General features: G+C 36.3%; 1 long non-coding RNA gene across 1 annotated transcript; it reads left to right on the forward strand.

Moving 5' to 3' along the window:
• The first annotated feature begins 1,247 nt into the window (after positions 1-1,247).
• Positions 1,248-18,755, forward strand: LOC118763467. The gene is made up of 3 exons (XR_004999225.1): positions 1,248-1,258; positions 3,864-3,870; positions 18,682-18,755. It is a non-coding gene; the product is annotated as an uncharacterized LOC118763467 (long non-coding RNA).
• Positions 18,756-22,461: the final 3,706 nt, after the last annotated feature.

The following is a 22,461-nucleotide window of genomic DNA, read 5'->3' on the forward strand; positions in this document are numbered from 1 at the left end:
ATTATTGCCTGGAGGACTATGATGAATAAGAATGGCTGACGACTGAACCTTGGTGAACCCCTACTTCTACCTGGAATTCTTCACCATACTCGTTGCCAACCCTCACCTTACCAACATCCTCCCTGTACGGGGATTGTACAGCACTTAACAACCACTTGTCTATCCCTAGTTTCCACATTAACCACCAGATAAGGGATTGGATGACTCTGTCAAAGGCTTTCTCCAAGTCAACAGAAGCTAAGTACAGAAGTTTATCTTTGGCTAGATATTTCTCCTGCAGTTACCTTACCAGAAATATAGCATCAGTGGTGCTTCTGCCTGGCACAAACCTAAACTGCATCTCATCTAGGCTAACTTTCTCCCTAATTAGTTGGGCTATGACCCTCTCCATAACTTTCATCACATGATCCAATACTTTGATACCTCTGTAGCAGTTGACTATGGTGCTGCTACACCAGTCACTGGGTATGGCTCCTTTATGAAGTACCTGACTTACGATGTTGGGGGCAAGACCATAACCCACACCACCTCATATTATAAGCATCCTAGCAGTGATTCCTGATGGGCCAGGTGCTTTCTTTGTAGTCATATCCTTAATTGGTTTTCTACCTGGGTAATGTTGATTCAGGTAGCTGGTCCCTCAATTGGGTCAACCTTTGGCAGACTCTCCTCCTCTCATTCCTTCTCCACATTCAGCAGTCTTTCATAATAGCATCTCCAAGCTTCTTTCTTTGCAGAATCATTAAATGCAAGGGCACCATCATCCATGCATACACATTTTTCTCCTATAGCATTACGGTGTTCTCTCACACACCGTCTTGCAATCCAAAATACTCCAGTTCTGTGGTTCTCACGTTGCTGAACATAGGCAAACTTCTTTTCTGCTACTCCTTGGCTATGTATACCTGTCTCCTAGCTTTCCTTTTGGCTGATACATTCTCCTGCTTCCCCTAACTATTCCAGGCCTTCCAAGCCCGTTTCTTTGCTCTAATGGCACTGTCTCCAGTATTGTTACACCACCTTGTTACCCTAGGTCTGGAAGGAACTTTGCACCAGTCACAGATTTGGTCTGTGGCACTCAGCAAGCTGTCTCACAGGAATTCCCAATTGTCTTCTATGTCACAGGACTGTAACTCCTCCTCCCTATCAAATTTCTTGGTAAGGATATCTCCCAGTCTCTGACCATGTGAAGGGTTCTTTCGCTTCCAAGTCCTTCTTTTCCAGATTGGTCTGCTTTTTGGCATCTTTCTGGCCTTAAGTCTAAAGTTACTAATAACTAGTCTATGCTGGGGGGTACATTCTTCACCAGGGAAGGTCTTTGTATTTAAGAGCAACCATGTTCCTGCTGTCTGGTGAGAATTAAATCAATCTGGCTAGCAGAGTTACCTGACTGATAGGTTATCAGGTGGTTTCCTGAAGTTGGTGTTGCAGATCAAAAGGTTATTTGCATCACAGAACTCCAGGAGCCTAGTTCCTTCTTCATTTCTGGTACCAACTCCATGGTCCCCATGTACCACATGGAAGATACCAGGTTGCTATCTGACATGCCAATTAAAATCTCAACCCACAAAGATGAGATCATTGTCCCTCATCTCTGAGGTAGCTCACAGAAGAATATCATAAAACTGCCCACTTGTGGGGCGTAGGCAGAGATAATTATAGCTATACAATTCTGCCAGACTAGCCTGAGTTTAAGTACTCTATCGCACACCCTCACTACCTCTATGACTTTATCTACCCATTTCTCTGCAAGAAGTATGCCCACACCCCCTATTCAATCACTATTACCTTCCCAGAAGAGTTTATACCTATATGATTTGCCTGTGCTAACTTATTTAAAACCCTAAAATTGATGCTTAGACATGATTTTCTAGGAGTGAATGCCCTGCTTATCACCAACAAAATGTATTGGATAAATTTTTCTTGTGGCATCAGTTATAGTAGGGTGGAAAAGACCTTGGTGAAATAGGAATAACCTTTTTCTTACCATATTTCTAGAGAAATACTCGTTTTTAATTATTTTGAAAATAATAAAGTATTTAGCAAAACAAATTGTTATTAATTTGAAGTTTGAAACAAAATAATGGAGGATTTTAATTTAAATAGTTTTGAATCAGAGAGCTGTATCATAGAATCAGGGGTGGTCTTAAGTGGGTTGGCATTGAAAAGGTGAAAAGGATCTCACAACTCTACCCCTTCTTAGCTCATTTGTCTATCCCTTTACAGTGTTTACTTGGGAGCATTCTTGTGATACCAGCCTAGACAGGTAGCCTTGCACACAATTCACCTGTAGAGAGGGGTACAAAAGGGTTCCATTTGCTCCAGTATAAGTGTAAAGTATCTTGTATACAGGATATGGGGGGTGGGGTCAATCCCCAGCAACCTAAGGTGCATTGAATAAGAGGAGAATGTGAAAAGAGCAATGACAGCAGAAAGGCCAGAGATGGGATGGTGATTGAGTAGTGGGGATAGGAGAGTAAATGTAGAGAGTAGTCAATAACCTAGGGTGTATATAGTGGTGGTGGTGGTGGCTGTCGGGGTATGTGTCACTTTCTAAAATATCCATCCATCTTGCCAGTATTGCTGTAATTAAATATCGTTGACTTTTCCTCTTACAAATTACTAAACAATTCACCCATGGTAATCCTAAATACCTGTTGGTTTTTTCAATGAATCACACACGCAATACCATTTCCCTGGAGCCGAATAAGTTTTAGCTTACCTTGATGTTTTGTTTCATTAAAAAATACAATTAATCTGGCTTAGCTATTATATTTGTTGTCATTTTTTCATTATATTTTTATGATCTTCTTATTTACCTTGGCTTTCTAATTACTCTCCATCATATCCGTATAGAGCTGGGAATATTGTTGAAGGTAGAAGATATATGACTTCATTAATAAGAAATGGTTTTTAATGTCAACATCAAGGCCTTTAATGGTCATTGTTGCAACACTTTCTGTTGATTTACTGAGGGTTGTTTGATTTTTTTTTTCTAAATGTCTTTTTCAACAGGGTCAAATTAACAAAACATTCTGCTTACTAAACATTCTGACACCAACTCCGTTGAGATTAATCCCACTCTTATGAGAGAACTCTCTTGTTTCAAAGTGTTACTATTTCAATGAAAATCTTCCATCATACTTCAGAATATAAAAACTTTTGTGAACTTGTCTTCTAAGTGATATCAGTAATTCTTTTTTTTTTTTTTTTATTGGAACAAGCATTTTTGATTTAGCTTAGAATGTCTGGGGTATTTATCATCGAGGTAGTGTATCAGGGGTATTTATCCCTAAGGAAACCAAATCAGGTTGAAATATGGTGCCTGGTGATCCACTGACATTCTAAGGAAAGTCCTGGTTTGTTAACCCAAAATCTTCTACGAGAATATTATAGCTATGTTCTTCTACATTTGTATATACGTTATGAATGCTATGCACATGGATATGTTTATCTAAGGCTATTTCAAGTATGTATAATTATTTCTTTATTGTCCACAGGGGGCTAAACATAGAACAGACAAACAAGGACATACAAAGAGATTAAGTTGATTACATTGACCCCAGTGCGTAACTGGTACTTATTTAATTGACCCTGAAAGTATGAAAGGCAAAGTCGACCTTGGTGGAATTTGAACTCAGAATGTAAACACTGACAAAAATTCCGCTAAACATTTTGCCTGGTGTGCTAACGATTCTGCCAGCTCAATGCCCTATTTTAAGTATATATATTAACTTAATCCTAATAAGCTTTACAACTCTCCAAGATCCTTATTATACTTAAAGGGAATTCAGCATTTGAACTATAATTAGGAAAAGGTTACAGAAACGAAGTTACAAAACAGAAGTCAAGGATCCAAAGAGAGAAGTGGTGGCCACCACCATAGAAAACATGTTAAAACAGACAATAGAGCACCAGGTTCCATTGTTAGTTTTGGTATGGTTCCTATCACTGGATGACCTTCTTAACACCAACCACTTTACAGAGAGTGTTAGGTGCTTTTTACATGACACCATTACCAAGTACCTTGCAAGGCAAAAAAGCCCTTGACAAGGAGGAGGGAGAAGTATAGAGGGGCGTGTCTTTGTGGCAGTTGATGAGAGATTAGAAGTATAGAGGGGCAGAGACAAGTGTCTTGCTGTAGAAGAGAAACAAAGATGGCCCAGTTAGAAAAGAAAGGAACTTGAGTTAAAGTAAGATGTGTGTGTACATGTGTGTGTGTGTGTGTGTGTATGTGTGTATGTGTGTGTGTGTACGTATGTGTGTGTGTGTACGTATGTGTGTGTGTGTGCATGTGTGCAAATGTGTGTGTGTGCAAAGGGATTGTTTTAGTTTCTGTGTATGATAACTAAGGCTTAAATAGAAAACACCTGCCCTATGTGCCACACACTGCAGGACTGAACCCAGGACCTTATGGTTGGGAATGAAATCTCTTGAGCACACAGTCACATCCATGCTTCACTTATAAACCAAACTTTATAGTTGAATAATTATTGTTTAAGAAGGGCATCAAATCATAAAAATTAAAATATAACAGATCATCGTTGGCAATAAATCTCATTTAAGCAATGTCATCAATGGTCACACTGCCGGAGTACAATTATTTCTCAGTCCACAATGATAAATAATCAATCAACATTTTTAATAAATCTCTACAATGCTCTGATAATTTCAATATTTTTAGAAATATAAAAGTAAAAAAAAGTTTTCAGTTGGGAATAATTTTATAGAAAATTTTGAAAGGAGAAATGAAGATATTAATTCAACATAAAAATCATCATCATCATCACCATTATCATAGTAATTATTATCATTATTAATATTATCATGGCAAATAAATACATCCCCGTTATCATCATCACCACCATCATCATCATCATCACCATCATTGTCATAATCATCATTGTCATCATCATCATCGTCATCGTCGTCATCGTTGTCATTGTTGTTGTCGTCATCATCATCACTGTCATCAGCTTCATCATTAATATTATTTGCTATTAAGAGAATAAATTGCATGAGCGGGGAGTGAAAGAAATCATTTAAAAAAATTGAAAATTCAGTTTCAGTTGAGATGTTGGTGTTCATGACCTTTGCTGACCTTTTGACCCCTTTCCCCACTCTTCCGACAAGTGAGATCGATGTGGTTGATGTTCAGTTTAAACATAATTTTGTATGCTGAGGTTTGCAGGGAAAATATTGCCAAAGACAGGAGTAATCTGAGAGTGAGGGGTGGGGATGTGAATCTGGGGGACAATGATGAAGTGTTGTTGTTGTTGTTGTCATTGCTTATCTCCATATCAACCCTCGATGAATAAACATTCAAGACATGACCATTCCAGCTTCCTATTTGTCACTTGAAGTATATCCAGGATTGTAGAGTTGTTTTTGTTCTTTTAAGGTGATAGGGTATGATTTGAGAGAGATTTGGTTGCAATTTCTAGCAGGCATATGACTGTTTCTTTTTCTTTTATGCTTATTTTGCATCTGTTATTCTACACTAACTGGATGCTCTTCCTGCCGCTAACTCTTGTCCTTTTCAAGTAGGGATTTTTTTTTATTACACAAGTCTTTGAAAGTGCAGAGTTACCAGATGATTTTTGAGCAAGGAAATAACAGCAGGGGAAACAGTAGTAACTCTGACTTTTCATACAATCACACACACACGTGCACACACGCACCCACGCACACATACACACGCACACACACACACACACACACACACACACACACACACACACACACACACATACAGTGAGCTTTGTATAGTTTCCTATTTCATTATTGCCCACAAGGGGCTAAAAATAGAGGGGACAAACAAGGACAGACAAAGGGATTAAGTCGATTACATCAGTGCACAACTGGTACTTAATTTATTGACCCCAAAAGGATGAAAGGCAAAGTCGACCTCGGCAGAATTTGAACTCAGAATGTAACGGCAGACAAAATACTGCTAAGCATTTTGCCCGGCACGCTAACGTTTCTGCCAGTTTGCCACCTTAATATTGTATTAAGTTTGTATAGTTTCCGCCAACCAAATTCCTTCCCAAAGCATTTGGTGGTTTAGTGTTGTTGTAGAAGACTCTTGTCTTGGGTGCTGTTTAGCAAGAATGAACCTAGAACCAAGTGATTGTAAAACGAATTCTTCAACAACACAATCTCATCTGCTGAGAAAATGATGAATGTTTAATTAAGCAAATTCACAGGCCTGCATGCACTTACATTAATCAGCATTAATTAAAGTGTTACAGTACATTAATTAACTAAATATTAACGATGATTTAAAATATTAAAACCACCAAAGAAACCACAGAGTGCAATGCTTCAGAATTTAATGAAAGCTTGTTAGAGACTGATTAAGCTTAATCAAAACATTGATTCTTTTTTTGGTCTTGAAATGAAATGGGATCAATGGTGTAACAATTCTTAGTTGGAAAATGTTCTTCTCTGGAAGTCTTGAGTAAATTTAAGGGTGGGAAAATCTGTTCATATTGGTTGACCAAAGCCTTGTGAGTGGATTTGGTCGAGGAAAACTGAAAGATGCCAGTCACCTATACATGTGTGTGTATGTGTGTGTGCTTGTGTGTCTGTTTGTATGTTTGCGTGAGTGATTTCCTGGTTGTAAACAAGAGGCTCATTCATATACCATGTATTTTCAGTTCTCTGTGGTAACATATTCAGACTGTTTGTTGTTTGACCAAGTCGGATATTATTCTTTCACTTTGAAAACCAATGGGAGTTGGCCTCAGAAAGTCGATGCAGTTCTTGAGAAACCGGCTCCAACTTACTCTTGTATGACCCAGTCATGGTCGTTACAAGCATGGAAAAGTAGATGTTAAAACAATGGTGATGATGATGATGATGACAACAATGAATATGGTGAAGACATTGTTAAAACAATGATGATGATGATGATGATGATGATGATGATGATGATGATGATGAAGATGACGATGATGATGATGAAGACGACGATGATGATGATTACTGTTTATTTGAACACAAGAAAAAGACTTTCACCTTTGTTAGTCCAAATAAATCTTCTCCAAGTTTGCCATTATTTGTAAAGGCAACCAACCAGGCTGTGGTTTCCATATCTGTTGCCTTATCTACAGCTTTTAAATAAAACACACATTATGATGCTGTGAGCTTTAAGGATTCTTGGATACAGCGAGCCATGTCATTTACACTGTGAGATACGTGATAAACTAATATTCTCAAACAATTTGACATTTTCTGGAATTAAAATTCATGCAACAGCAAATATGCACTCACTTTTTAATAAACTTGCCTTCAACATGCAGCTTCATTTTCTTGGCAATTAGCTTACACACTTCATAACTTGCTTACATTGCAAAAGTATTTTCATTAATATGTATTTTTGAAAATAGATTGCTGTTTACATAAAGATTCTTGGGAAATGCTGGCTTGTCTAAATGCCAAGTCCCTTTCAGTTTTTTTTATATTCAGGATGCTTGGTCAAACAGAAGAGTTTAAAACCACTTTTTTATCATCATAAACTGCAACCAAATCTTTAACAAATAAGACACACAGAATTTCCATTTACTTCTATGAAAAAATAATTATCTGTCCATTTTTTATTGAACAAAGAGCTGTCTCTGTCAATTCTTTTTCTTTTATTAATTCCAGCCATATTTAAGAATGGGTTACTTTTACGCACTTCGTAATATTGATGTAAAATATTTAATAAAAATAGGCAAATGAACTGTGAATGCTGCCAGCATTCAAAATTATTGCATTTAATTTCTAATGAAGCTGCCGACAACTTGCCGAGACAAACTAAAATTCATTCTGACTGTTCAACACCACTAAACAATACTCTATAAGAATGAATAAATGTCTGCAAGCAGGGCTTTATTTTTTAAGGAGAAATATATATGCTAAATGCCAATAAAGGTATGACTAATATGTAATCAATTTGGAGGTATTCTAACCTATGATTAATGTTACAAGACAAGCATTATGGACAACAGAAATATATTAATGACTTTGAGAGAGTTGCGAAAAACTTATATATTGTTTTGATCTTAACAATGAAATCCTTTTATTCCTAATTTATACAGGATTGTGGAGAACTTTGTGGAAAGTTTTGATTTGGAATTTGGACAAAATGTTGCATATTGGTTGACAGAATCTTTAGAATGTCAGAAAAAAATGTTTAGTAATATTTGTTCTGGGTCCTTATGCTCTGAGTTCAATCCGGGGTGTTGACAGCTTTTGTTGTTCAACTTTTCAGGGTCAATAAATTATACACGAGTCATTCATTGAAGTCAATGGGATTAACTAGACACCGTTTATACAGAAAGGCAGACATGACTGTATGGTTAAGAAGTTAACTAAGTTCAATTTCACGGTGCAAAACCTAGCCCTTGGAGCCTATTCTAAGTTTATTATTAGGTTTAAAGCATAAATGTGATAATTGAAGCTCTTTAAATAATACATTGTAATTTTCATTTTCAAAATGATATCATTTTAATTGCTATACTGTTTTCTATAGAGTTAGTGGTAGAGAAAAGGCACCCAGTACGCTCTATAAAGTGTTTGGTATTAGGAAGGGCATCCATCCATAGAAACCATTGCCAAAGCTGACCCTGGAGCATGTTACAGATTGCCAGATCCTGTCAAGCTGTCAAACCCATGCCAGAATGGAAAAAACGGACATTAAAGGATGATGATGGTGATGAGGATCATCATCACAAAAAGTTAATAATTAAAATACTATTAGAATTAGAATGCAGTGTTAGCAGCATGTGCATATGGCTACTAACCCCAAGATTCCGAGTTTGATTCCAGGCAGTGACCTGAATGATAATAATAATAATAATAATAATAATAATAACAACAACATGGAAAAATATCTTAGGAATGAAACCCAGGTTCGAAATTTCTCCAAGACACCTGATGAAGGCTGGAGGGTATATCAGCTGAAACGTTTTGTTAACAACAAACAAGATGAGGACAAATATCAGTCAAATGTAAATAATGTAAATAAAATAATATATCTGACAATTTATTGTTTTACCATTTTTAACTTGTAAAGAACATTTCCATGTGAAAAGAATGGAGTTACAGGGAAAATGAGAAACAGGAATAAAAATATACTTAAATACAGGTAAAAAAGTGGTGAATGCTTAAAAATGTTGCATTTCAAGTTAGACTTTCACTTCAATAATTGACTTTATTTTGGTGGGGAGGAATTAGATGGAGAAAGGTAAGAAAAACACCAAAAGAAAAATGGAAAAAGTTAAACGAAAAACTAAAAGAAATTTCATTAACATAATGCCCAAGGATACCCTTGGGCAGTACTTGAATTTGAAGGACCATTTTCTTTCCCTTATAGAACCCTATCATGTGCGTGTCTAACTGTGATTATACCCCATGACTTTTTCTGATTCTAAGGAAGATTTGATTCACTTTAAGGAAGAGAGGTGCATTGATGAAGCTTTATAGAAGACTTGAGTTATAGGGGGGGAGGTGAGGGGGTTTCTCAGTGATGGGGAATACAACAGTTTATTTGACTTTTGCAAAGCGGTTAATATGCATCCAAGTTTCTTCATCTTATTAAAATGTTAGTTCAGCTATAATTGGAAAGATATGAGAAGAATATTTTTAATTTTAAAAGACAGACAACATCTTCATTATATACGAGTGAGTCGAACCTTTCCCGTCAACAACTTTCTTTTATTCCATAGAAAGCAAATATAGGAAGTTCAATAAAGAATTTTTTTCCTAGAGGGAGTTAGAATCTAAAGAGGTGATGCTGGTGTGCGCGTGTGTGTGTGTCTGTGTCTATGTGTGTGTGCATGTGTGTGTGTGTGTGTGCATGTGTGAGTGTGTGTGTGTGCATCTGTGAGTGTGTGTGTGTGTGTGTGTGCATGTGTGTGTGTGTGTGTGTCTGTGTGCATGTGTGTGTGTGTGTGTGTGTTATACTTTTATATTTAAGTGAAACTAAAAGCCACATATTTATTATTCAGTTCCACCTTCGGCTGCCATATTGAAAGCTTCCACTTGCTCTTCTCTTGTCCTTTTCCAGGTGCAATGAATTATTTCTCCCGTGCCTGCATTGTTCCTTCAAGTGCGAGAATATAGGAAGGTTCCTATTCAAACATACACACACCTGCTCACGCTGCCTTCTGATTCTAATTATATTTTCAATATTTAGATACTTATCAAGGAATATCGTAGCATTTTACATTCTTCCCTATATTTTAAATTAGAATTTATAATTATATTTAGCACACCCCCCCCCACCAGACCCACTCAACTCATAGCTTCTCCCTAATCAGGTAACTACTCAGGTTCCCTTTCCTCCTCCACTGTTCGGATAAACCAAAGGTGAGACAACTTGGAGTACATTGCTAACCCTCTCTCTTCCACCCTCTCTTTATATATATATATATATATATATATATGCACTCACATCAAACAGACATATACAGTCACACATACAAAGGGCTTCATGCAGTTTCTATCCATCAAAAACTGACTGAAATTTAAAAGACACTGTCAATAATATTCTTGTTTAAAATAATACAAAAATATATAGAGAGTGCGATGGGTAAACTGGCGCCATTTTATATTTTTAATTGCGCACATGTGCATTGTTTGTTTTTGATTTTGTTGACTACACAGTACAGTAGGGTCAGTTGGGCACTGTCTGTGAGAAAAAACAGCACCATGATACCATTCACTTAGCCAGAAATTTGGAAATGACATGCTGTGCTGCTTGGCATTCATGCCGGAAGCTCTAATACAAACATTTCAGGGTGTTTGAAGACTCATATTGTCATTGAATGCTTGAAATGAGGAGCAGATGGACAGCTGACAACTGATGAGGGGTCCTTTCTCTGTGTTTACTTGTCCTGTTCTCCATTTTTCTCACTGTTTACGTATTTCACTCGTTTTCCCTTGTTTGTTTATGTATTTCATGCTATTTGCACTGTTGGTGACGTCCTTTACCCATATATACATAAATTAAAACAGATTAGGAGATCGAAAATCCACCTGACGAATGTCATTGAAGACATGAAACGATTGTAGTGGCGGTTTATTTCTTTATATTAAAAATTTTTATGTATTGATTAAGTCTTTCCTTGTTTGTTTTACAAAATAGTGGTTTTGTCTCGAATTAATATTATATAATATTTTACTATAAAATTGGATTTAATCCTAAATCTGATTTTTTCCCTGTAAATTTGGATTTATTCCCTGATATTTATTATTATATATATATATATATATATATATTATATGTTATTTATTATTTATCATTTAATTGAGCATGACACATCCATTTCCAAGTAAGTTTACATACATACATATATAAATATGTATTGCCTGAAGGGAAGCTAGGAGACAAGTTTATTTAGCCAGTGGGTAAGCAGATATGAAAAAATTTGCCAATGTTTTGTGTCATGAGGACCAAAGACTTGAATTGTTTTATGCTGTAAGACAATGTATCTTACAGAGAGGGAATTGTGATGTCATAGGAGAGAAATGTGACTGCACGGATGATGGCTGACTTGCATTTAATGAGGCAGCAGGGAAAGAGACTTGGAGATGCCACTATGAAAGGTTGCTAAGTGAAGAAAATGAATGGGAGAAAGAGAGTCTGCAGAGGGACCAGCTATCCAAATTAACTGTACCTTGGTAGATAAAGCAATTAAGGGTATAGAGACAGTCAAAGGGCCAGCCCATCAGGAATCACCGCAGAGAGGCTAAACATTTCTGAGAGTGTTGGATAGAGTCTAGTCAATCAGGTGATACACGAAGGAGTCTTACCCAATTTACATAATATTTATGGTGTTAAACGGTAAAATGGCACTCCTCCAGACCTCCAAAAAAGTGCTGCATTAGAAATACACTTTCTTTCTACCCTAGCATGTCATTATATATATCATTATCATCATCATCATCATTATCATTTAACATCTGTTGTCCATGCTGGCATAGTTTGGATGGTTTGACCAGGGCTGGCAAGCTGGAAGGCTGCATCAGACCCCAGTCTGATTTGGTATCATGCCGTTCCTAATGCCAACCACTCCAAGAGTGTAATGGGTGCTTTTACATGCCACTGGCACAGGTACCATTTGCATGACACCAGTATCTGTCACAACTATAATTTTACTTGGCTTGATGGGTCTTCTTCTCAAGCAAGACACCAAAGGTCGTGGTCATTCGTCATTGCCTCTGTGAAGCCCAATGCTTGAAAAGTGCTTTTTACATGCCACCAGCATGGGTGCCAGTTGTGTGACACAAGCATCAGCCATGATATCTATGCATATATATATATATGTGTGTGTATTTGTGAGATAACACTATTTGATCATATATATATATGTGTGTGTGTGTGTTTTTATGTATGTATGTAGTCTGATCAATAAGTTGCCATAGTGATGAAGCGAAAGCATACAGAGTAAAGCTGCTTGATACAGATTGAACTTGATCTCTGTTGTGCATACGCTCTAAATTTTAAGACTCTACCTCTTTTCCACTGTTTACAGCAGTGCTTGGAAGGAAGATGTGTAGCGTGTGATCATCACATTGACCATGACGGAGAATGCAGAGCAGAAAATCTGCTTCAAATTTTGCCAAAAGCTTGGCAACACCTGTCCAGAGGCCTATGCAAAGTTTTGAAAAAGTTTTCATTGTTCTCGATGCAATCCAAGAGATCTTATGCAACTGAAACCCAAATGTCCTTTTGGTCAGCTGAAAGCAGTTTTGGCACAAACTTGGCAAACGTGTGTCCCATACCCAAATCTTCAGTAGTAATGGACTGGACTGAACCATAACTAATCTGCACATCCTCTGATAACTCACGGATGGTGATTCAATGATTTCCCCTCACAGCTGCAGGCACGTCTGTGATGTTTTTCTCAGTCCTGTTGGATGGAGGTCTCCCAGAATGTCTGTCACTATTGACATTTTTCAGCCATCTTAAAAATTCTGAACCACTCACACACTTGTGTGTAGCTCATACATTCCTCTCCATACACTTTCTGCAATTTTGTGTTGGCCTCTGAGCAGGTATCGTCACGACAACTTTCTTTGTTATGGTCAATGCGATGATCACACGCTACATACCTTCCTTCCAAGTACTGCTGTAAACAGGGAAAGTAAGCTAGAGGGTTAAAATCTAGTACACATAAACAGCAAATTTCAAGGTCAATGTTTTGCCAAGTAGCTGCACTCTGCATGCTTTAGCTTCATTACTATGGCAACAGTCCGGATACTTATTGATCAGACCTCGTTTGTATATGCATATGTGTTGATATACAGTAATATAAATATACAATGTTGACAATTTACTGTGTATGTTCTTCCCAATAAATTGACCATTGATCAGTTTGTATATTTTATATGAAATAGATTTATTAATCACTGATATAGACAGAAAACCACAGGTTTTGAGGCAAGGTTACAATGACCCTATTCTTAAATTGTTAATTCATTACCTTGGTCATAATGAACCTTAGCAGTATTGACTTGAATTTGCCTTTCATTCTGTCAGCATCACTTTTGGTAAGGGCTAATACTTTGTATCTCATCATGATTCAATCATTCTGAGTTTCCCAATCTAATTTAATCTTTACTTCTTTATCACACGTTGGAATTTCTCCATTATATCTCAATACAGATATGTTCCAGGTGTTAATGAACAAACACTCATTATTTCTTTAGATTTAGCTAAGATTCAAATGTTAATTTCAATAAGCTAATGAGGTAATCCCCTTACATGGTTATTTGACCTACTAGAAACTGCAGCCAAATCTTTCCCAAATCATGTCTTGAAAATGGAAGGACATCTTAGATAATGTGAATATTTTTTCTATCTTTTGGTAAGAAGACAATACAGTGCCCATGACCATTTACAGAGCTTCTGAGACGATGGTGTCTTCAAGCCAAAGACTGGAGCTGAATGCTTGCAATAGAGTGGATTTTCCTTTTAACACTGAAGGGGTCAAGTGGTGGTGTGAAAGCAAGGACTGGACTTAATCCCTGACCCAAGTGGGGGATTGTTGGGTTTCAATTCACAACACGATGATCCAGAACAAACACCAGGAGCCATCTTGTTCAACATTCTTCCAGTTCTATTAATCCATTGCCCCTGGGGGGCACTTTTCCTCAGCTCTGTCAGGATGAACTATACCTCACAATAAGGAATGATGGTCATGGTTGAGTACCTTAAACATACATCTGTTTGATCAGTGTTGACCTAGGGCTTAAAAAACAGCACCTTATTTTTTTGTTTTCATAAAACCTATTCTTTTTACTTCATATTTTATGAATTTCCTCTTAGTTCTATTCTGTGGTTTTCCTTTGAAATTTCGCATTTATTATCAATATTCCTCATATTTTCATCACCAGATTCTGTACCAATGATATCATTCCTAAATCCACAGACTGCTTCCACTAAGATATCTTCTTGAAATTTGATCTTTGGAGATAGTTTAGAATGATCAATATCTTTCAGATCAGGATTGCTTGAATCTCTGTTAACTGATTGATGTTGAAATATGTCAAAAAAAACCCCAAAAAAACGAGAATGTTAGGAAATTAATTGTTGTCTGTCAACAACAGTTATATAGAAAATTTCACAAGTTTGGATAAATTTATTTGGCATGGAGAGAATGGGAATCTGAGATTTTAAGACTGATATATTGAATGAGGGAGAATATAGCAGTAATCTTAAAATGTTTCCTCTCGTTCAGATGCAGAGTTAGTCTGGAAGTTTCAGTCTTCAAGTCATCATGGTATTTGAATTTCATCAGACTCATAAACAATACATAAAAATCCTCTTCTTACACAACCATTTCTAGCATCAATATCAGCATTGTAATATATTTGCAAAAAAACAGCAAAGAATGAGTCTTTATTCTAGAAAGTTCCATCTCTGATTATTATGAATCTTGAATCTTGAAATGAGTGAAGAATTGGTTTGGAAAAGGTCATCTATTTTACATAAGTTGGTATAAAGATATTTAATGTAACATCAACACAAGGCACCTAATCCCTTTATTGATGTTTAGCACTAAGTCACCTCTGCTAAAAATAGCAGCCAAACACAACCTATTCTTCTAACTTATTTACATTGAATATTATGTTTGGGACACTCTTACTTGAGTAAGAAGATAGGAAATTCATTGACTTGGATATATAAGTTTGCAGTTCAGGACTGACCTTGGGTTAAAAACAACTGTAACAACCACTAAAAAAAAAAATCCGAGTTCAGTTTCCTGTTAGAGTTTAAATCTTCCTTACATTCTTCCACGAATTAAAAATGCACATGAAAAGTTGACAGACAAATGTATCGAATTTCTATTAAAGATGAAATAAGGGAAAAAAACAAAAATCTCTCCAGACTGAAGAACTGTTGCAGTTGTTGTTGTTATTGCTGTTAGCATCATCATCATCATCATCACCACCACCACCACTACCACCACCACTACTACCACCACCACCACCACCACCACCACCACCACCACCACCACCACCACCATCATCATCATCATTAGGCTCTACCAAATCAGACTAGAGCCTGGTGCAGCTTCCATGGCTTCCAGACTCCAGTCAAATCGTCCAAACCATGCTAGCGTGAAAAATGGATGTTAAATGATTCTTCTTCTTCTTCTTCTTCTTCTTCTACTAATCATTATTATTATTATTATCATCATTGTTATTAGTTTTTTTTTGTTTTTTTTTCAAAAAGCGTATGTATGTGTGGAAATAGTAAAGTTAATGTTTGTTTCTGACTAGTTTAATAGGATTCCCGTTAAAGATGTTGTTTTTGGAAAAATGCTTTTGGAAAATATCTTGTTGTCTGTGTCTTCTTTTTAAACAAAATATAATTACTGATTTCTTCATTGGAAGAAGATAACAAATAAATAAATTAATTAACTAAAGATAAATAGTTGAAGAGAAAATAAATATAAACTAATAAAAGAAAACATAGAAGGCAACAAGGGGTAAGATAAAAATACAAAGGATATACAAACCTTATTTTCCCCAACAACCATCTCGTTTGCTCTGATGATCTACTGATGAAGAGATGTTGGAGAGAAAATCCTATTTTAATTATGATAACCTTCTCTACTCTTTCATTTGAAGTGGTATATGATGATTGTCTTTGAAGTAGAAAGATATTGAAATAAAGATATGAAATGTTTTGACAGTGAAGAAAGATTAATGTAGTGTTGTGGTGGACTCTGTCTTAATTCGAAGGTTGACGGGTTCTTAAAAGAACAACAAAAAAATAATAATTGTTTCCAAATATCTTTTCATGTTGTGATAATTTTTTTTTATTTTTAATTTGTTTTGTAATTTTTAATCTTTTAAATTCTTTTGTTTTTGACTGTTGTTGATTTGCTTAGTTTTGGAGCCATTCTGCACCTGTATCTTTTTTTGGTGCTAGCATGGGTTGGAAGCTTCTGCAAATTTATACATTTTGTGTAAGTTATGATGGCATGTCCCATAATGCATTGGCTGGTAAATATATAGTGAAAACCCTTTTGTGGTTATATTATAATGAAATATACATTGTTGATGTGTTTCAATTTTTTTGTTTTTAATTAGCAAAAGTTTTGAGTAAAATAATTAATTTTTTCTCCTTTATGCTTTGTCTATATTAAGTTCATACATAAATTACAATGGAGTATTTTAAGTTAAATGTTGGCAGTTTCAAAAAAGCAGATTTTCAAAAGTCAAGAAATTTTCCTTTTCCCAGAATGGCTAGTTGCAAAATAGTTAAAAGCTTTCCTTTATAATTTTGGTGAGTTCAACTTTGCCAAAGTCAATCACCTGCAAAAAAAAAAAAAAAAAAATCAACAATAACAAAACCTATTTTAGTTCAGTGTTGCAGATTAATGAAATACTTAGCATTAACTGTACAAAATGGAAACTACAAAACTTCTTCACTTTATGAATTAACCTTTGTTTAGGGTTCCAAAAGTGGTTACACAGTTGGTAGTCAAATCAATGTCCACCATCTTATTGGATCCACTAAATCAGTGCGAGTGCTACACACAAGGGGAACCATGGGATCCCTGGAGCACTAAAATCTGTGGGCATCCCACAAATTCAATCCATCTAGAATGATGGATTTTCAAAGAACATAAAGAATAGGACAGAAGAAAGTATGCAAATATATTTCTAATCGTAGCCTTAATGTCCATATCTGTGACTGAAGAATTACTACCATGGGTTGAACAAAAGTTTAGCAGAAAATTGAATCATTGCAAGCTAAACTATTGATGCAATATTGTTGTATTTTATGAACTGTTACAGTCTGTGGCTGTACTTACAACATCGTCATAAAAAGAGAGAAGGGTCACGCTTGTATAATTGAGCTAAGGCATTGAATACTCTGGCATCAGCCCAATACTAATGGTAACAAGAGAGATGGCACAGTCTTGCTTTAGCACATCACTGCCCTTCCTCTTCTGCCACACCCAAACAATCCACACAATAAACATAATGCTTTATCCAACAACAGTGCCTTTCAAACTGACAGAGAAACTAAAAGATGGAGGAAGAGTACATAGATTGGCTAGGTACGTTTGCACAAACAAAAAAGCTTTCTTTTTATAGTACCCAAGAGAAAAGATAAAGAACTGCAGAACTTTACATTTTCTGTGAATTTTACATTGGTGCGTGGACATTGTTTTTCAACATTTTTCAGACAGATAGGTAGGTTAATAGGTAGGTAAGTAGGTAGGTAGGTAGGTAGATTGCTAGATAGGTAGATAGATAGATAAATAGATTGGTTGATTGATCGATTGATCGATTGATTGATTGCCCCTTCAGTACTGTCTATGTGGATTTCCATATCTCAAGATTCAAACGTTTGAAAGAATATACAAATTCCTCATACAATTTTAAAATAACAGTAAATTTCCACAGATACTGCTAGTTATTATTATTATTATTATTATTATTATTATTATTATTATTATTATTATTATTGCCTTTGCCCGGCTTCTAATGCTGGAGATGTACTACAGTGTCAGCTGTTCACTACCAGTAAACTAAGATATCACTTCTTATTTTTCGAGCACCATCCGGAGTATTTGAGTGGTTCCAAGCAGTGCTGCTTTCTGCAAGTGCTCCACCTTTATTGCAGCCTCCATTTGTTCCATGTACTTCTCGAGATTTTTGCTCACTGTTCCCAGGGCTCTGACTATTCTTGGTACTGCTGCTATCTTTTTCATCGACCAAACTGCAAACCTTCCTAAGCTAACCTGTCATATCTCTCGACTTTTCTTTCTTCCTTATTGCATACCTTGTTGTCAGCCGGGCATGCTATATCAATGATCCAGCATTGTTTGCTTTCTTTGTCAATTAACACTATGTCCGGTTTCCTATTCTCTATCTCATGGTTACACTGAATCATAAAATTCCATAGGATCTTTGCATTTCTATTTTCAATAATGACTTTGGGTTTGTGGTTGTACCAATTTTTGCTCTGTCAAGTCCATACTTGTTGCAGAGTGTCCAATGGACAATCCTGGCTATATTGCCGTGGTGTCTCTTATATTCCTTCTGGGCTAGGGGCGTACATTGGCTGGTAATATGCTATACAGTTTCACCACTTTGTCCACAGATTCTGCACTTATTACTTTATGATGTCTTGTCTATTCTGTATTTTATGCAGTTTGTTCTTAGTGGGAGGCTTTGAAAAAGGCTGAAAGTAAATCTCATTTGAAAAAACATTTCACACCAGCCAGGAATGAAAAATGGAAGAATAAGAGAACTAAATTGGAAGGCACTTTGGCAGATTGTATTCATTCTGGTTGCAAAAACCTTGACAACAGTGTAGGTATCTACACTAGTGATCCTGATGCACGACAAGGAAATTGATAAAGTTGCCCACCTGGTTCCAGGCTTTGGTGATGTCAACAACTTGAACCTTAGTGATCTTGATCCATCTAGTAACTTGATTGTATCTACACATGTCTGTGTAGGCAGGAGCCACGACAGTTTTGGCTTCCTACCAGTTCTTAAGAAAGAAGATTGTGTTAAAAGGGAACAAGTGTCTGTTGAGGCTTTGAAATCCCTTGAAAGTGAATTGGCTGGTAGCTATTACCCCCTCAGCAACAAGAGTCCTGAAGTTCAGAAGCAACAGCCTGAGGATTATTCCCTTTTCTAACGACCCTGATAGATCCTTGAAGGCAGGTATGATGACTGGCCTACTAGCAGAAGTTTATTCTCAAAGCTTGCTCTTGTGCCACACACATAAATGCTTCTGTTTCTATCTTTCAAGTCACTCCTCTGTATTCATAACCACCAGCCTCCTGAATCTGTCTTTGTGCTTGTATCTCTTGCCAACGAACCATACATTTTTTATGTTTTGGCACATTTCCCTTCTTTCTTATTACAATTATCACCCTAAACTGTTTTCCTCTCATTCAACACAATCCTGGCAACTAATCAAAACCTCTGTCACACTTTATTCTGGACAAGTACAACCTATCGGTGCCACTCATGAGATGGAATGCTCCATGTACCGTCAATAGATTCCATGTCTTGCTATCCATACTCATCAGTTGATTCTTTGACCAGTTTTTACAATTCCAACTCCATAACTAAGCAACACTATCCTCCATGTCTTTACTGCTTGGAATTTATTCCATCCAGTCAATTATGGGCGCAACACCTGTTGCAGTCTTTGGAAGTAGTCTTTCTTTGGCTTTTATTTCCTCCTCTGTGATTTCTTTAAACTCTAGTATGCCAGATCATTGTATTTATTGTTGTTGATGCTGCTGCTGCTGTTGTTGTTGTTGTTGTCTAATTCGCGTTTTAGTAACCAGTTACCAATTCCAATAAATTGATTTGTGTTAAAGTTTTCATATGAAAATTTAAAAAATGCATGATCTAACTACAAAATGAACTTTTAGAAAAATCCTCTGTAAAGCACAGGAAACTCACCTCAATGATTTAGTATGACTAAAGATAATTATACTTGTTTGGTAGTTATTAGCAACTATGCTTGGCAGAAATAATTTTGGGTTCCAAGATTAAAACTATTTTTTTATTCTAAAAAAGCAAAATTAAATAAGTTGCAGTGTGCCTCTTTTTATTTGCAAGATTGACTGAAGCAGAGATATGAGAAATGCGATTTGTCTTGTGCAAAACGTTTTTCCATTTAGATAAAATTCTAAAGCACCAATGACATAACACAAGGCTATCATTATATGTTAGAAATCATCGTCATTTTAGAATCTGTTTTTCATGCTTGCATAGGTTACATGGATTACCATTAATTCTTCATCTCTTTTATGAAACCAAAAATTCTCAAATCCATCCCCACAAATTCTAAAATCTTTTTCCATCAGAAGAAATCTTTCATGATCAACTGACATAACTTTTTCATTCAATACACACACACACATACAAATATATCGACATATCTATATATATGCACACACACACACACACCTTCATACATATACATATATCTATACCACATACACACATGTATGTCTGGAAGTTGCATGCTTATTTAGTTTCATTTGTTCTCCCCTACACATACATTGCTATCTCTGAATTCTGATTTTCTTTCTCAATTCCTTTTCTTTAAATTACTTTCGTTTTTGATTTCACCTTTTAGTCAAAGGGAAAGGTAGTGGCCATGATGCTTGAAGGAACTTCAAGATGGGTGAGTGGGAGAATGCTATCCTCAACCAGAAACCTTCCCCAAATGCTTGCAACACAGTGGTTTCCATTAAAGACACCCAAGGTACCTGGCAGAAGTCTGAAACTAAATGCCAGATTAAGTCTTTGGTTTGTTTAGTAGAAGAAGCGGTGCCCATTGCCATGGCAGTACTTCCTAGACTGATGAGAGTCATAAGAGTCAATGAGTTTCTTAAATATTTGGAAGTTGATGATTACAGGTAAAAAAATATGGCCAAGGTGGGATTCCATATTTATTTAAAAAGCTTTTGCACGATTAACAGACCAGACTTGTGTAATGTTCTCTCAAAATATTACATCACTGCCATTCTTGTCAAAGGTTTCTCTAGCAGATATCAGAATATTGCTTACAAAATTTTAGCACAAGGCCAACAGTTTTGGGAAAAGAGTATATCAATTACAACGACCCCAGTACTCAACTGGTACTTATATTGTCGGCCCTGAAATGATGAACAGCAAAGTTATCTCAGCAGCATTTGAACTCAGAACATAAAGAGACAAAATGCCATTAAGTATCAATATATTAATTATCAAATAATATTTTATGCAGCCTCTCTTACACACAGATGCATAAATATATGTATATATATATATATATATATATATATATATATATATATATGTGTGTGTGTGCATGTGTGGGGACTTTTAAAAGTTTACCACATCCTTTCTGCACATGGAGGAACAGAAATCTCAATTTCTCTTTCCTTTCCTCATTCTAGTGACTATTGGTACAAATATTTATTCCCCATCCCTCACAAACTGAATGAATAAATATGTCCATCCTTCTAAATGAGCATTATTGGGACCCCCAACACACATCATGATGACAACCTTCATCACATGTTACAGTCTTGTGCTCATCAAAAGTCCTCCCTGTCCAGTCCTTGATCTCATCTCTCCATCACCCACAAACCCATTCTCTGTCCACCCAGACCCTGAGGATAACCTCAGAGGTCCTAGCTCTGATAACATGACCAAAGTATTTCACTTTTTCTCAAATGACCATTGTCGCCAGCGTTCATTCTCCATCCATCTTCTCAAGACTGAATCGTTTTATGGCCCACCCCACTCAACCACAATACCTACCTGCAGCAAACATTGTGAGTCGTTACACTTTCTGAGTAACAAATTCTTCTACCATTCTACCAGTTGCTGTATCCAAAAGTAGACCATGGCCCCATTTGGAAGATTTTCCTCATGGTCACTATTCCTCTGAACTACAACATCTAAATTACAGGTTTCCCCCCAGTTTGTCTGATATTCTGTTTCTTTCTTCATTTATCCGTTACCTGACTTAAATATTTATCACATTCTTACTGTTGAAGTTTAAACCCAAATCAATCATAACAAAAGCAATCTAGGATGAAGTGTGTTTCAGCCATGATTAATTTTGTTATGTTTTCATGATTATTTATTTGGACACTTTTGCATTCTGGATCACATTATCAGATGTGTCATTTATATTTTAAGATGGGAGAGTATGATTTGAGGGCTATTAAACTATTATCTCTTGCTCCAATCCAGCGGAGTTATAATTTCAAGATATTCCAGTGGGTGGTAGAGTGAATCCATTACTTGCTTCAACACCATATCTTCTCCTTAGGGTCTTGAGAAAAGCCTACTCTGTTGCAAGCATTCTGGTTTGAGGATAAGTTTCTCACCTTCTTCTCTCTAGACTCTGAAACCCTAAAAAATGTTACAGGCAATCCCCCACCGCCAAGAATAAACAATGAAAAGGAAAAAAACAAT

The sequence above is a fragment of the Octopus sinensis genome, linkage group LG5 (genome assembly GCF_006345805.1).
Source record: "Octopus sinensis linkage group LG5, ASM634580v1, whole genome shotgun sequence".
Taxonomy (NCBI): Eukaryota; Metazoa; Mollusca; class Cephalopoda; order Octopoda; family Octopodidae; genus Octopus; species Octopus sinensis.